This window comes from Aegilops tauschii, chromosome 3 (genome assembly GCF_002575655.3).
Source record: "Aegilops tauschii subsp. strangulata cultivar AL8/78 chromosome 3, Aet v6.0, whole genome shotgun sequence".
In the NCBI taxonomy this organism is placed as follows: Eukaryota; Viridiplantae; Streptophyta; class Magnoliopsida; order Poales; family Poaceae; genus Aegilops; species Aegilops tauschii.
The window spans coordinates 613,762,077-613,774,163 of NC_053037.3; positions in this window are offsets into that span (position 1 = coordinate 613,762,077).

Consider the following 12,087-nt stretch of genomic DNA (forward strand, 5'->3'; position numbering starts at 1 on the left):
CTAAAGATTCTTGTATAAAGCCTATTCAAATACAAAAGAAATATGCAGAAAAAAATAAAAAAAAACTACTAAAATTAGCAGTAGCGAGTGGAGGAAAGTTAGCAGCAGCGTCACTATAGCAGTAGCGCGTAAGGCCAAAGAGCGCTAGAGCTATTAGCAGTAGCGAGCTTCCACGCAGCACGCTGCTGCTACACTTGTATAGCAGTAGCACGGGCGCGCACGCGCTGCTGCCATGGGTTAGCTGTAGCACCCTATTAGTAGCGCCGGTGCCCGCGCTACTGGTAGGCCAAAAACCCGCACTGCTGCTAGGCTTTTCCCTAGTAGTGTTGGTCGATGTCAGGATCACCAAGATCCATGGTGACAAGCATACCCTCATGAAAACCATACATCTTGCAAAGTGCTTCCCAATTTTTGCAACCAAAATGGGTTACGCTCTCAGAATTATACAGATTTACTTCAAAATCCATACCATGATGAGTCCTTAGGTGAATTTTCTTTCTTTCAAAATTTTCATGGTCTTCAAAATCCATCATCTCCAAGACATAGCGTTTTGCATGGCATGGGATAAGCTACTCGAATTGTAAAAGATGAAAATTACACGTTGAAATAGTTGAAGTCATGCTTAATTATGAAAAAAACACTTGTCGTCGTTGCGTACCGTTTTAACATCGAAAGTCTCCTCGAGCTTACTGAAGCGCCGATCTTCGTCCAGGTGAGGCCTGTCGCACAGACCTCGATCACCGTGGCACCAGCTGCACTCCCCCGGGAGACTTTCGTCGTCTGATGACGACATTTCCTACGTTCATAATTCAAAGATTAAACATGTACAATTAAATATATGTACTACAAAAACTAAATTAGATCATTATTATTCATCACGGGTTGACTATTGGTCTGTCGAGTCTTTTCTTGAAAACTCTCAGCTCACGTGGTGTATACATTCGACCGTTGGTGATGGTCGCTCCTCCTTTCATCCCCGAGTGCATTACACCAAAATGTCTAGCACACGGGAATCCACCAGTCTGGCGCACTCCTCAGCCAGGACGCCTGCCGGGTATGAGGCCGTCGTAGCCACCTGCAACCAATCCATCCTCAGTGTTGTACTGCTGCATCTACCTTGCCCGGTCGACGCCAAACAACGCCACCATCCTGCGCTCGTCCATCATTACACGCCCACCAGCGAGACCCCACTGCTCCATGTCGCTGAGACCCGCCGTTGTCGACATGCCAGATGCCACGCCGCTCCTCTTTCGTGAAAACCACTTGCTGCCACTAGTCCCATCCCCTCCGCCTGAGTCCTCTCCCGAACACCCAAGCCTCCCCAGACGGCGCCTTCATGAAGGGTACGACGCACAAGTCATCGTCGCCATCCAATCACGCGGATTTTGGACTTTCGTCCGGGAGGGGGGGCCAGGAGACGGAATTAACCACATGGCACCACACACCAACTTCTCTTAGCCAAACGGCGCCCCCATGGAGGTAATGACACCAAGCGCCGCCGCCGCCGCATCTGCAAGGGATAACAGGAATTAACCTTGGGTCGGAGAAGAGGGGGTAGGGAGAAGGGATCTCGCCGATGCCTCCAAGGAGGGAAGCAACGGCCGCGGGCGGTGTCACCGACCTTGATGGCCAAGCCACCAAAGGATTTCTCCCGAAGCCGACTCACACCACCGTGTCCAGCCACCGTCAGCCCGGTGAAGATTACCGACGCGAGATCCGGCGGGAAGTGAACCAGATGGAGAACTTCATATCTGACGCCAAGAGAACTTCCGGAGCAGACCGCCGGCCGCATAACGAACCGCGCCTGCCGTCGCCGCCGACGCCAACACCAACGACGGACGAGGCCCACCCAGGCCCATTGGCCCTACAGGCCCGCAGATGCCAGATCTGGATCCTGTAGGGGCCAGGCTCGCCGGACATCGCCTCAGAGCCCCATGGCCGGCCGGACTAGCCATAGGGCGGAGGGATGTTGACAAGTCGCCGCCTCGCTGCCGAAGGCACCGCTGCACCGAGGAAGACCACCGTGGGCCAAAGCCTAGATCGCAACCTCTCCCAGGGCGAAACGGCCTCGCCGCCACCGTCCTTGGCTGCCACTCGGACTTGGCCGGCGCCAGCCTCAAGTGGCGGCGGCGGATCGAAGATGTGTGAGGCCCGGCGGCGCTTGCATTCGCCCTCGAGTCGCCCGCACAGGGCGACGCGAGGGTACCTGTTCGCTGAGACATTAGGCAGGCAATCTTTCCGCCAAATGTGACGTTCAGAAGAGATTTAATGGATCCAGACTTGAATCATGGTACATCTTGCTCCAGTGGTTGTCCATGGTGCATTTGTCACATGGGTCCGATGTATTTCGATGAAACCTACATGGGAATGGACAATTCTCAGTCAAGTCTATGTATAGAGCGTTAATCCAGTCTGATGTGTCAGTTGATAATAACAAGAAGATCTGGAAGATGAAGATACCTCTAAAGAATAAAATCTTGGCATGGTATCTTCATCGCGGAGTCATTCTTACTAAAGATAACCTTATTAAGAGGAATTGGCATGGAAGTCCGCAATATGTCTTTTCTCACCATGATAAGACAATAAAAAATTTATTCTTCCAATGCAAATTGGCTCGTTCTATATGGCCAGTCGTCCAGATAGCTTCTGGCTTGTATCCTCCCTGTAGTGTTGCTAATGTATTTAGCAACTGGTTACATGGGATAGATTACAGGTTTAGAACTATTCTTAGGGTGGGAGCGCTTGCCGTTATTTCGTCGCTTTGGCTATGTAGAAATGATAAGGTGTTTAACGATAAAAGTACTTCTCTAATGCAGGTTATCTACAGATGTATCGGGACTCTTCGTTTATGGTCCTCTCTACAACGTGCGGAGAATCGAGACCTGTTTACGGAGGTGTGTACACGATTGGAGCATACGGCGAGGGATACTTTTACCCAACATGGGTGGCAGCATGATCTTAGGATTGGCCCACCTCCGTTTTAGGCGTTATATATACTCTACATGTTTCTTTGTAATTCGTCTTCTTAATTTTTGTTTGTGTGAGAGGACTTGTTTGACTGTGTGCATCATAGTTATGCAGACTTGCAGAGGCCGGGTGTAATGTTTAAACCTTTTAAGTAATAAAGCGCCACTTTTCGAAAGATATATATTTGTTATTGTGAAAGTTTAGATTGTATTCGATAAACTTGGTCTAACTATATAAAATTTGGCTTAGGTCAAAACTAATATGTGAAGTAAATAAAAACGTTGGGATAGAAACTAGAGGACGTATGTATCTAGCTTGTTGCCAACATGGCATGCACCTTTTCTCCATCCTCTTTTATCTCCTCCGCTCCTTTTCTTTTATGGAATGCTAATTACCTGACGTTAGCTCATACCCATTTTCGGCCGAACGCTTTGAGGCACGGCAGATTCCACATGTGAATCTCAAAGCATTCGCTCCCACCACCCCCCGAGAGAACGACTGGAGCGGTTCATTCAATGGTTCGTTGCAGACACCCTCAGAGTGAACGTCCTGAAATTCTATGGTTTCGTCCATTTTCTAACTCTGAACAAGTGGTTATCTTGGCCTGGCAAATTATGGTTTGTAGGCTTTTATGCACATGACAATTATTTCAGCTATAGCATGGCAAGTTCTCTTTGTAGTTTAGGTTTTACACATCAAATAGACATAGCGCAAAAAGTATATTTTATATAAAAAATCTCATGGAAGTAATTTGGTGTTCAAGATATTGATATATTTTTCTGCAACTACTATGGAACGGAGGCAGTAGGTAGCAAGACCTCACAAACACTTACTCACTTGGTACGTACTCCATCTCAAACAATAGAAAAGTGGATCCGATCAATCAATCCGCTTCTGAAGGAAGAGGGCTGTCCGCAAGAATCATCTGTGTTTCTTGAAGAGGAGGGCCAACCGCAAGAATCGTGTGTGCACATGGAGGAGGGCACTTGCAAGAATCATGAGCAGGTATGGCCCGTTGGCCATCACTCTGGACCAGCCTAGCACCAAGGCGTTGGCGATGCAGCGGGCCCCCATAGGAGGGCGATACTGCGGGTGGTCTTGTGTCTCCTGCAGATACGAAAGGTACGTCGAAAGACACGAAACCATATACGATCATGGTGGTGTTGGGAGAGGGCATCAGTGTGATGGCGAAGTCCACCACGACAGGGCATGCACACTGCTCGTGACACAGGAGAGAGTAGTCTCGACGATCCACGCTATCGACCAAGCATGATTTACAGAAAAACATGATCATGGAAACAACATTAATTAGGGAGACTCTACTCATTGACACAGAGGAAGTCGAGAGATCAGGCCCTCAACTCTCGATGATGCGACTTGATGTAGAAGACAAGGGGCGGAGGGGACTGCTATAGGCCATAAAGGAACTCAAAAATACTTCTAGGATACAAGATAGACATACCTCAAGCGGAGCAGCAGCTAGCTCTCCCATGCACTTTCCCTCCTTTCAGAACCACCAATCTGCGAAAAATAGTTGGAAAAAGGCGTTCAATCATCAGAGGTCGGCGGCAACTGGCAGAGTGTGTGCGCCCGTGAGCAATGAAGAAAGGGAATGGTCGACCGCAGGGGCGGAGCTAGCGTTGTGGCGTTGAGTTCAAGCGAACCCAACGAAATTTTCATGCCACTCATGTGCACGTAGGTAGTTTAGTGTATGAAACCTGTAGAAATTCAGGGATGCACCCATCGAAAATTAAAATAGACAAGCTAGAAGCCTTTTAATCCACTTCTTTTTGTGTGGTAATCCACAAATTTTAAACGTGGGTAGCCCAGCTAAGGCCCACAACGAATCTTTTGTTTGTGCTGCTACCTTTTCTCACACGAGGTTTTTTAGCATGCTCCCTCTCACGTCCCGCTTTTCACATGAGAGGTAAAAGTATAAAATATATCTGAGTCATTGATTGCATTAAGTAGTGGGTTTGATTACTCTTACCTTCTTACCTCACATGTGAAAAGATAGGGTAAGAGGGAGCATATTAAACACACATTACATCGAGAGAAAAGTTCGGAGTGGTATATTGGAAATTAATGTGTAGAACGATTGAAAGGAGACACTTTGAAATGTGAGTGACTTTACATACTTGTTTCAATTGGTGGTACTATAAACTTGTCAAACTAATATGGCAATTTTTTTCCTAGTATTTCTTGAAAAGAGAAGCTAAACCTGAAGTTATTTGCAATGTGTAAACAAGCTGTTATATAATTTCATCCAACCGGTAGGTCTTGCACTATTTTGTTTTTACACAAAAAATGTAATATCATATTTATAATTGTTAAGTAGTCTTTGATGGGAATGTATCTGATGCACCCACACTTGTGGTGCTACCGGTGCACCGGATGCCGTAGAACATTTGATTATGCTCTTATTATAAGATATTGGGAAATTGGATGTTACACTCAAAATTCACAATAATTTTTTGCAAAAAAGTTCACTCCCAAATCTTCAAAATAAGTCACTGAATGAACCCATCGGCTTAATTTTCTGGCTCCGCCCCTTGTCGACCAATAATATGAGATACACTCTTAATACTAATCCAGTTCCGGTCAAATTCTCTATAATGGAAAGCCCCTGTGTGTTCACCAACGGGAAAGTATCGACCTTGACGAGGCACAAATTTTCCCTAAGCAGCAACGATCTAAGGACACAAGCTCCTCCTGGACAAATTGAAGGCCGATGGATGTTGTCGTTTACTCCTAAGGTTGAAGGGCATCCCGGTGCGCTTTGAAGTATACCTTGACAAGGAGGAGGCCCTCGTCGTGCTTGCAGAGGACATACTTGATGAAGCGGCCATGATTGAGATATTTAAATGTTTGTAACTACTCCCTCTTCTTAGTTTGCAATGGGTAATTTCACGTGTATTGCAACGGGGATATAAATATTAGAGGTGATGTATAGCACTTATGTGGACTTATCTACGGGTTTGCTCTTCATTCATCAAGATGATGTAATTACGATATGTATGGGTTTCTAAAGAGTATTCTGACACCTCATTTGTATAGTTAATAGTATGTATAATCTCACACGCATGCTGACATGCTACGAACCATATGTAATAAGTTAACCAGCATGGATAAATATAAATGCAAAATTAAGGCCATAGTAGACTTCGGATAACATCTACTTTTTCAATATTTAGCAATTGAAGGGCATAAATATTACTTTGCATTTCCCATGGTCCTGATTTAGTTACATTAATATAATTTATTATGTAAACATGTATTGCCAAGTTAAAATTGCACTTCCATAAAAATATTAATTAACATTCTCTTTCCAAACTTGCAGGTTGAAATACCACATGAAACAGCTATAGAAACCACACATTTGCTTCCGTACTTCTATATGAGAGGTCTTGGGATAATGATATTTCCAGTCCATAGCCAAGAACGAAGTAGGTGACGAACTTATGTGATTACTCTTTTCATGAAGTGTCACACTATATATAACTATCATATACATGAAATAATCATTGTATATATGTCCTATACATATATACATGTTGTCAATAAAGAGAACTAAGTGTTGCATAGAAGATCATGTGCATATATTAAAAATAATCGCAACACATGTTCAATTATACCATATTTATCAAATGATTATAATACTAAAAACCAAGCATGAATCTAATAACAATCTTTACTACTCAAATTGCAGAAACCTGTTCAATATGTTCTCCTTCAATTTTTAAATCTATCGTTTCCGCACATACAACCTTTACTACTCAAATTGCTAGCCCGTGTTGTTGCACGGGTTGATAGCTAGTGCTAGTTTAATTGAAAAGAACAAAAGTTGTGTATTTAATTGGATGGTTTCAAATCTGAATATTTGATTGCAAAATGCATATCGTTGATATTCACAAACATCAACATTAACGGCGCAAGTGCATGGCTTCCAATGGAACACCATTCTAGTGGGGCCACGTTAACTCAAGTGGCCGACATGGATTAGTTTTGGAGAAACTGAAATTTTTAATTACATTGGCACCAATAAGCGCCCTGCTCGTGTGATGCGGTCGCTGTCCTGCCCAGCTAAACTCTCCGCAGTGATGCGCATGTCTCTTTCTTGAACGGGATAATCTGCCCCACATGTTAGCGTCTGAATTGTTACACTTTGTCCCATTACGTGCTTATTTGGTGAAAATATATGAAAAAGACTGGGGTGCATGTGCTCAGTCATGGCTCAGTTGGGAACAAATTAATGGAGCGAGAGAGGAGCAAAGGCTATCAAGGAGGAGCATGCAGTATGACAATGGTAGGGCTCGTGGCATGCAGCGATTGCCGAAATGGTCGCTAGGACCCGCACTATTCTGATGGTAACCAAGAAGCCAAGCCGCACATTGCAGCCTCTTGGCATGAAGACATACCGTGCTTGCAATGGGATCGGCCCTGAAATCACAGCAGCAACAAAAGAATGCAATAATTTTAGTCGGCGGATTTCTCAACCAATGTGGTTTTTTCTCAATCAATGGGGGCCTTCCTAGAGTAGGGGGGCAATGGCCCCCATGAAGCTCCACCACTGCGCGGTCTAATCCATGCATGCATACCTGCCCATGAAAATGAAGTAGTCCGAAATGGAAACCTCAGCCGGCCGCTTGCTTTTGGGATGCTTCACCCGGAATAAGGTAAATGATTGGAGCAGCAGAGAGAAGAACAGGTCTGGGCACCATTGACAACACTCCTTAATCATCTCGCTGGAATCCCCTTCCGCCTCCCCTGGCGATCTGGATGAAGAAGCAAGAAAGGCGAGAGGACGACGGAGGCGGACAAACTGACCAAGAGGATGACGAGCGGGCGATCAGGCTCACGGACCACGCCTCGACGCACCGGCAGCTAGCCTTCTTCCCCTACCGACGGCGGCTTCTTCTTCAAGCACCTAAGGAAGCCCTTCCTGTCTCGCATGTTGGTCGAATCAAATCAATTCTGGGCATCAAGAGGACCAAATGCGCATACTCCTCCCCGATGCAGATTTTTTGAGCTCCTGCACCCGAGCCTTGTTATCCTGGCTCTCCAATGTAGCTTTCAGATCTATGTGACACAACTAATTTTCTACATGAAATTTTCTCCTTTTTATTTCTCTCATATAGAACATGTCTTGAACTTTAAAGTTTGCAGCACAACAAAACTTTCTAACTAGAATGTGGGATAAAACTTTTAGCATTTTTGGTCCGACATAAATACTAAAAATAAGATTTGTTAATCAAACAAAACCTATTTTGTATATTTATGTTGGACCAAATAATCTAAAAGTATTATCCTAGATTCTAGTTAGAAAGCTTTGCTGTGCTACAAAGGTTTGAAGTTCAAGACATGTTTTATATGAGAGAAACAAAAAAGAGAAATGTACTTGCATGAATCACGATGCGAAGAATGGATGGCTACATAAGAGGGGCCCGGGCGCACCTGCTCTAAAACATGTTTTCACTGACCCGATCGCTCAGCTCACAAATTAAGTCAAAGCGAACCCCCACGACGAACACAGGCATCCCCTCGCCCTGCCACCCGCGTGCTCCGGCTGAGGCGAGCTGCATGTCGTGGGTGCGTGTGCAGAGGCCCCCGCTCCTGCAGCCCAAGCTACTCTACCTCTCGCTGCTCTAGGTCTCCTTCTCGGACCTCTCGCGCTGCCTGCCCCGTATCCTCCTCACCCCCTCCCGCGACGGTGCTCTTCGGGTACCCGCGCATGCTCTGCTCTGACCCGGCTATGTTCTCAGATCTATCTCGGCCTCCGTCTCCCCAAGAGATCATTGTCGCCTTTTAGAGGATCTGAGCGTGCGGGCGATCTTGTCTCCTGCATATACTAATGGTTTGTCGTTCGGAGGATGAGTAGACGACTTTTAAAATCATATCGGCAATTAAAAAGAAACTCACGCGATATATGTATATAAATGCTTTAACACACACATAAATTAAGTTAAAATGCGGCGGGGGGGGGGGGGGGGGGGGGGTCCTCCTTGATTTTAACTTCTTCCTCCATTCAAAATTAGTTGACGTTATTTGTTTATTGTAAGTCAAACTTTTTTCTGTTTGTCCCGCACCCACTGCCACTGGCGTAGGATGGTAACGTGTTAAGCAAATGAATAGTGAGCACGTAAACATTGCAAAGAGCATTGATGCTTTCACGGACCTGTTGATTCGCATTTGCGATGAGATCATATCAGTTAGAGAATATCATTGATTTGTGAGGGGGAATTAAGTAACCAAGTACATGTAACACTTACACGAAAAAGTCTCTACGATCAGGGTGGTGTTTGGAGAGTGCATCGGCATGATGGCGAAGTCCACCGTGCCAGAGCTGTGCACACCGCCAAAGACGCGGGTGAAATTTGTCTCAACAATCCATGCTATCGACCAAGTATGATTTACAGAAAAACATGATCATGGAAACAATGTTAATTAGTGATAATCACCTGAAATAAATTTGGTAGAGAAAATAACGTACAAGATACAATGTATCACTTTGTGCAATAATTAATCATGAGTAGTTTCCCACAAAAAAGGAATCATGAGAAAATGTGAATCATTAACATTAAGTGGCTTCATCCCAGGCAAGAGCTATGGAGAGGTGAATCACAAGCTCAAAGTACGGCGCAGTGAGGGGTGGGGATGGGGGGGCAAAAAATCATTTATTTTCTTAAGTGTTGGAATTATGTTTAGCAAAAGATATTTTACTAATGTATTTATACATTGACCCATGAGCAAAACATTCACTAGTATTTATCACATAGCATGAAAGTTATTATGAAGTCATAAACATCAAAAATGTATTTTTATTGGAAAATAAGGTATTAATACACCGTGTGATAATAGGATACAAATAATGTGTATATGTTATATGTACCCCAACATAAACAGTACTAAAGAAATATAGTTTACCAGCGTGGTGGGGGCGGGGGAGGCAAGCCCTCCAATAGCAAAATCATTTATTTACGTTAGTGATGACATCATGTTCAACAAAACATACTTTGCTAATGTTTCTATATAAATAAACAATGACCTATGAGAAAACACTCACGAGTATATATCAAATACTTTGAAAGTTATTATAAACCCTAAACATCAAAAATGTAATTTCAAGAAAATAAGTTACTAATGAATCACACATAGTGATTATATATGTATGCCCGCATAAATAACTTTAAAAAATATAGTGTGGTGTCTGCTCTACTCGTTGACACGGAAGAAGTCGAGGAAAAACCAGGCCCTCAACTCTCGATGATGCAACTTGATGTAGAAAACAAGGGGTGGAGGGGACTGCTATAGGCCATGAAGGAACTCGAGAATACTTCTAGGAAACAAGATAGACATACCTCGAGAGACTGACGAGCATTAGATTCCGTCGGCACGGCAACTGGCTCTCACTTGCACTTTCCCTTCCTTTAGAACCACCAATCTGCAAAAAATAGTTGCAAAAGGGCGTTCAATCGTCGGAGGTCGACGGCGTGGGCGGCAACTGGCAAAGTGTGTGTGCCCGTGAGCGATGAAGAAAAGGAATGGACGACCAATAATATGAGATACACGCTTAATACTAATCTAGTTCGGGTCAAATTCTCTATAATGGAAAGCCCCTGGGTGGTCACCAACAGGAAAGTATCGATCTTGATGAGGCAGGAATTTGCCCTAGGCACCAACGATCTAAGGGACACAAGCTCCACCTGGCCAAATTGAAGGCCGATGGATATTGTCGTTTACCCTAAGGTTGGAGGTAATGTAGTAAATTGCATTGAGAATTTTGTCTATGCCACAACAAGTGCTTAGGTTGGCCATAGTGGGGGTAACATAAGGCTGGTTGTAATGGGAGTATCATAAGCGGTATTATGCATGTCAACTAGACTTTTTAAATGATGTGGCACACAATTAAATGAGGAAAGAGAGGATGTCGTATTATATTATGATACCGTATGATATTAAATGGTGTACTACTTTGTGTCATGCATGACAATTAATAAGGCAACCTAAGATACTAACCTACTATACTATGCATTACGGAAGTAGTACTAGTATATAATACTCCTATTACAACCAGCCTAACCGGTATCATGCACTTGGAACTAGCAAACATGCTTATGTGGCAGACAATTAAAGAAGAGAGAAATGATTAGAGTAAGGCTAGTTGTAATGGGGAGTGTCATATACTAGTATCATGCATGAGAGAAATGATTAGAGTAAGGCTAGTTGTAATGGGGAGTGTCATATACTAGTATCATGCATATGATACTAGTGTACCATACTACCTCCCTAATGCATAGTATCATATATTAGTATCATTTAATACTCTATTTATTGCCATGCATGACACATATTAGCATAGCAATTATTATGATACGGTATCATGATATGATACTCAACCCTCTCTCTTTCTTCATTTAATTCTATGACACCTCATCAAAATTGCCTAGTTGGCATGTATGATACTACTCCCTCCTTCCATCTATATAGGGTCTAATGTGTTTTTTAAGACTGCCTTTGACTATTGATAAGATTAATAATACACGAGATGTATAATGTGAAAATTATATCATTGAAAGCTCCTTTAACGTACGAATTTGACGGTATGCTTTGTGTAACGTGCATGTCATATATTATTGCTCTAACACTTGGTCAAAGTTAGCCTCGAAAAATGCATTAGGCCCTATATAGATGGAAGGAGGGAGTAGCTATGATACTACCATTATGACCAGCCTAACATAGGTAGATACCGTATCATGTTAAATGTTATGCTACTTTGTGTCATGCATGGCAATAAATATGATCATCTATGATACTACTCTATGATACTATGCACTATGAAGGTAGTATCATACACTAGTATCATATGCATGAAACTAGTATATGATACTCCCCACTATGAGTAGCCTTAGACTGTCCACAGTGGGAGTAACATAGGTGGTAACATCACACATCTCTAGGCAAAACAGATGATGTGGCGAGTAATTAATGAGGAAAGAGTAACATAGCTAGTTACTGTAACATCATACATATCAAGACAAGATGAGTCTACAACCTAATAAATGAAGTGTTGCATGACCCCACAGACACACTACACCACAACACTGATGCAATGGCACGTAA